The following is a 6,067-nucleotide window of genomic DNA, read 5'->3' as shown; positions in this document are numbered from 1 at the left end:
CATGATGAACTGGTACATCATTTCAGGTTTATTTAAGTGTTCTTGGGCTAAGAAACCAAGAGTAATTGTTTTTCTTTTGCATAAATATGAAACTAGAATATTTACTATCACCACCTATGTAAATAGATAATAATTTTCTTTGAAAAAAATATAATTTATTGGAATTATACACGCAACATACCTAAATGGAGGATAATTTTTTTTGTCTTTTTTTATTGGAGTTCAATTTGCCAACACATAGCATAACACCCATGATAATTTCTTTAATAAACCATGTCAGTCTATACATCATTTTTTCTTAGTTTTTCTCTAGTTATTGAGTAAATGGAAATATTAAAATATGTGAATTTCATGTCCATGGTTTTACATATATATAGCAATTCTATAAATATTTATCTATGCACAGAAATGCCACAAATAAATGTTAACAGAACCATTTAACCCACAGAGGAAAAAAGAGTGAAATTTCTTTCATTAAAATGCTTTTTAAAAAAATATTTTTGATGATTGTTCTGTGCTCATTCTTTTAATTTGCAAATTCCTAATACATATATAATGAAGATCTTTTCACATGTTTATTTGTCACCTATATATTCTAATAGATGAGTTGCACAGGTTTCTTATCCATTTTTAAATATAGTTATTTTCTCATCATTGATTTTTAATAGTTTTTGCATATTTTGGATAACAGTTCTTTATCCAATAACATGTTTTGCAAATATTTTTCCCAATCTGTGGCTTGTGTCTTGACACAGTCTTTTCCGAGCAGAAGTTTTTAATTTAATTTTTATTTATTTTATTATTTTTTAAAGACTTAATTGTTTGTTCATGAGAAGCACACAGAGAGGCAGAGACAGAGATAGAGGGAGAAGCAGGCTCCTTGCAAGAAGCCTGATGCGGGACTTGATCCTAGGAATGTGGGATTACACCCTGAGCTGACACTCAACAGCTGAGCCACCCAGGCATCCCTACATTTTAATTTTAATGAAGTCCAGTTTATCAATTCTTTATTTCACAGATCATGCCTTTGGTATTGCCTCTAAAAAAGGCACCACCATGCCCAAGGACATCTAGATTTTATTCTGTGTTGTCTTCTAGGAGTTTTATAGTTTTGTGCTTTTTATTCAGGTTTATGAGCCATTTGGAGAGAATTGTTATAAACGGTGTAAAGCTGTGTCTTGATTTGCTCTTTTGCATGCATGTTTTGTTCTAGCAAAATTTATTGAAAAGAATACTTCTGTTCCTTTGCTCCTTTGTCCAAAGATCATGGACTATATTTATGTAGGTTTATTTCTGGTCTCTATTCTGTTTCATTGATATTTCCCTCTATTCTTTTGACAATTCCACAATGTTTTGATTCCTGTGGCTTTATAGATGATATTAGGGGACCTTTGGAGGTGATTGATTAGGTCATTATGATGCAGCTCTCATAAATGGGATTAGTGCCCTTAAAAAGAGGCTAGAGTCCTAGTCCTTTCCACCATGTGAGGGCACAGCAAAAAGTTGACCATCTGCAATACAGAAGAGGGCCTTCACTAGAAGAACCTGGTTGTGCTAGCATCCTGACCTCAGACATCAATCCTCTAGAATGGTGAGGAAAAATTTCCGTTTATATAAGCCACCCAGTCTGTGGTATTTTGTTACAGCAGCCAAAACTGACTAAGATAGAGATATAATGAATTCTCTCCTTTGTAAGAATGATGTAATAATGAATGTACCTAGTTCAGTTCTGTGCTTCTTAAGGACACACCTGCCTACAAAGAACAAGTTTTCTTCTTAATCTTCTCTGTGTTGTAAAGTGTGCAAAGGTTCTGATTCAACTCTGTATGAGCTGGGCTGGGTATATCTGTCTAAATCTAGAATTCTGTTAGATAATTTAGCTCTTGCACTAAGTAACATCCTCCAACTTAGCTTTAACTGGTAATAAGGGCAGCAATTTTATTCTTTATATTTACTCTGTTTTAAATTAATTTAGGTGGATATCACTGTATGTGTCTAGTGGCTACTGTAATTAGATAGCACATGTGTAAGGCTCTTGTATAAGTTATATAGAAGAGGTAAAAACGAGCCTGCTTTTCTGTTTTATTATCTCAAGGAGGAAAGCTTTCAATAATTCATGATTGAATCTGATGTTTGCTCTAAGTTTTTAATAGGTATCATTTATCTGATTAACATAATTCCCTATAATTAATAATTACTTAGAGCAGGGTCAGTAAACTATGGTCTGTTTTCATAAATAAATTTGTACTGAATATAACAGTGACTATTTGTATGTTTTCTGAGCTACTTTATTCTACAATCTCAGTATTGAGTAGTTGTGACTGAGACTATGTGGCCTACAAAACAAAAATATTTATATTTTGTCCCTCAAGAAAGAATTTGCTGGGGATCCCTGGGTAGCTCAGAGGTTCAGCACCTGCCTTTGGCCCAGGGCGTGATCCTGGAGTCCCAGGATCCAGTCCCGCATCAGGCTTCCTGCATGGAGCCTGCTTCTCCCTCTGCCTGTGTCTCTGCTTCTCTCTCTCTCTCTCTCTCTCTCTCTCACATGAATAAATAATTTTTAAAAAACTTTAAAAAAAGAAAGAATTTGCTGATCTTCAATGTAGAGTTTGTATTATAAATAAATGTTAAATTTTTTCAAACTATTTATACAATAGGAGTTTATCTGGGAACTTATTTCCTCTAATTTTTCAAATGAATTGGCAACAAATTTGTTCAAAACATCCTCTTATAACTCTGTTTATTCTTATTAGGAACTGTAAGTGATGTCCTTTGAAAAAACAATAATAATATTGACAGTGTGGATATTCTCTATTTTCTCTCTCTCTCTCTTTTTTTTCTAAATCAGTTCTGCTAGGTCTTTATTAAAAGTATTAATGTTTTCAAAGAACCAGAATTGATTTTCTTCATTCTCTTTATTGTCCTTTCCTTGATTTCATCATTTCTGTTTTTAACATATATTTTTGCTATTTTCTCAGATTTTTTTTTGTCCTGAAATGTCTTTATTATGCCTTCAATTTGAATTATATTCTCACCAGGTATCTGATTTTTCTTCTCTACTTCCTGCATTTGTCTTAATTCTTTGCTCTCTTGGTAGTTCTCTGGTTATCTCCAAGATGTTGTTTTCTTTGTATTTATCCTGCCTGAATTTTGTTTCTTAGCTCTGTGACTTAATGTTTTAATTGACTTGGAAAACTGTTATCCATTATCATTTCATGTATTGCTTTTGTATATTTTTCTATCTTCCTTCCTTTTGGATCTTCAGTGAAATTATGTGAGATGTTTTATAGCTGAGTAATATTTCATTGTATAAAACATCCTATATATAATCTGCTGCTTTCCCCCACTTTCTCTCCCTCTCTGTTTCTATTTAATATATTCTAATGATTTACTGTTACTTTACTAATCCTCTTCTCTACCATGTCTAACCTGTTGTTAAAACCATATTTTGAATTCTTAATTTTAGTAATTTTATTTTTCAGTTTTACCATTTCTATTTGATTTTTTAAAAATACTACATTCTTCTCTTAAAATTCTCTAGATTGTTTTCAATTATTCCTGAATAACACCAACATTTGGATTGCTTATGAGATTATTGTCTTTTTTCCCCATCTCTCAATTTTGGTAATTTGGTCCTGTTTTCTATTTTTTAAGTTATTTTTGGTTAAATGTTAGGCATAGAACCTGAAAAATTATAGAGATAATTTGAGGATTCTGAAAGGAAAATTTACTTTTGCTTCTGGAAAGCAATTAGGACAGTTAGTGGGAATTTAGGAGGGCCTGCTATGGTAGTGAATTTATAGAAAGATTTTGGTCAATATAGCTATGACAAGACATCACAGTGTGATGTCTATTGTTCTCTAACATCTTCCTAGTGAGTGTTACCTAATAGCATTTGTGGTGAAACGGCTGTTATTGGACTGATAAAGGAACAGCACTCTGCAATCCCTTTGAGAAAGATGGGCAAATTTACATAATCACATCTGGAAACTCTTACCTCCAAAATCCTCTACTGTGATATCTGAATCAGTATTTACGAAAAGAGGATGAGAATCTGAAATTTACTAAAGAATGTCTTCTATTCACCACCCTGTTTATTGAGAACATATGATACACAGAAAAATAATTTCTGTTGTTATAAAACAGAAAATAATACTACAACTTTTAATTGATGTATAGTGTGTCAGACATTAATATCTATGCTATATCTATGTGGTGTTATAAAGGTCTGTAAGTGTTTTGATAGAATTAAATGAAAGCCAAACATATGCTTTGTTGTTTGCAAATAACTGCCTTGTGTATTTTGTCCAGACTATATAATTGTCATGAACAGATGGATTAGTATGGAAATAGGTTAATCTGTTTTTACCGGAACTATTTTATCAATATTCTTAAAAGACAATTTCACAAACTATCAAAATTAGGAGGCCAGACTATTGAAAACATGCCAGGCTCTTCCATACCCCCTTTGTTGTTATTGAGAAATTAGTTGTGAATCTATTGGAATTATTTGTAAGTAGTCTGTTTTTCCTTTTGTCTTCCTTTTTAAGAGGTTTTCTTTGGCTTTTGTGTTATTCATTTTCACTATTATATAACTGACTTTTTTTTTTTTTTCAGATGGGCTTTTCAGAATTGAGTTTTCTCCAGCAATTCTGGGGAAAAAATCTCAATTATTATGGCTTTGACTATTTTAACTTTCGTAATTTAACATGACAGCCCATCTGAAGACTAAAAAAATGAAAGTTATATATTTTTATTCTAATTGCTATATGTCTTAACCTTTTGTATTTCCTATGTCTTTGTTTATCTGAATTAAATTCCGGGTAATTGATTCATATCTGATATATAACCTCTATATACTAGACCTCTTCATTTTGGTCTAATGTGTAGTTTAATTCATTCATTTAAATTTTAATTTCAGTAATTTCTATGTTCTAAAATTTCTAATCTTTAAAAAATTCTTAATTATTTTTATTGACCTCTATTCCTTTCGCATATATTCAATTTTGTTACTTATTTCCTGTAACAAATGATATAACACTTTTGGGTATGAGAGTACCACTACTGGGAGTATTTTTAGCTCTTATTCTGGTCACAATTGTTTCTTTTGGCTCAGTCTCACGATGCTTCTTTCTTTACGGTGTTGTGACTTTTCATTGAATTATTAATTCATGGAAATGTTTACAGCTGAGTTAAATTTTATCACTCCAAAACGTTTGCCTTTGCCTCTGCCAGACAGATGGAAACAGAAACTACTATAGACCATGGTATATTAAAGTTATCTGCTTGGATTTCCTATCTCATCACCTCTGTGGTGAAACTTGTGTGAGGGCCAGTTTATGATCATGGATTCTTAGTGGAGAATCATCTCCCTCAAGCCAATATTAAGGTCAAGGTAAGCAAGTTTCTTGCTGACGCCTTCTTTTCACCTATAAAATTAAGGTATATCATTTTTGGAGTTTTTGCATTTTTGGAGTTTCTGCGGAGTTTCTGGGGTGTCCTATTAGCCCTCTCACATGGGCTAGATACCAGACTTTTTATTATATGTCACCTATAAATCCATTTCTTCAATATACTTAAGATTCATCAATGTTGTCAGGGTGGAACAGGCATTTACATTTCACCAATTCTCAAGCCTTTCACTTTCATCTCATTTGGGCTCTTATTTTCTGAGTGTATAGATGATTTAAAATATTTTAAGACTTTATTTATTTATTCATGAGAGACACACACACACACAGAGAGGCACAGACACAGGCAGAGGGAGAAGCAGGCTCCATGCAGGGAGCCTGACATGGAACTCGATCTCAGGTCTCCAGGATCAGGCCCTAGGCTGAAGGCAGCGCTAAACCACTGAGCCACCCGGGCTGCCCTGATTTAAATTTTTTTTAAATCCATGCTGCATTTAAATTTCAATTGGCAGGTATGTTCTGAGCATCTAGTATGCCACACAACGGGAGATAAAAATATTCTTTTCAATCCCTCTTCTTTTGTAGCTCAAATGGTTATACAAAGGACATGTAAAACTCATGTATGTTTGAGGATATATGTATGTATATATGTATGT

At 32.8% G+C, this 6,067-nt stretch overlaps 1 long non-coding RNA gene across 5 annotated transcripts in view; it reads left to right on the top strand.

Moving 5' to 3' along the window:
- Window positions 1-1,733: 1,733 nt before the first annotated feature.
- Window positions 1,734-6,067, top strand: part of LOC140622252 (uncharacterized) — a 91,263-nt gene continuing 86,929 nt past the window's right edge. For 3 of the 5 annotated variants that reach the window (XR_012022004.1, XR_012022003.1, XR_012022000.1), the window contains exons 1-2: window positions 1,743-1,808; window positions 5,236-5,395. This is a non-coding gene — a long non-coding RNA (uncharacterized lncRNA). Of the gene's footprint in view, window positions 1,921-5,235; window positions 5,396-6,067 lie in introns of all 5 variants that reach the window. The other 2 variants (XR_012022002.1, XR_012022001.1) reach the window with 2 other exon arrangements.

This window comes from Canis lupus, chromosome 31 (assembly GCF_048164855.1).
Source record: "Canis lupus baileyi chromosome 31, mCanLup2.hap1, whole genome shotgun sequence".
Lineage (NCBI taxonomy): Eukaryota > Metazoa > Chordata > Mammalia > Carnivora > Canidae > Canis > Canis lupus.
Note: the sequence above shows the minus strand (reverse complement) of the source record. Positions and strands in the feature narration are given on the sequence as shown.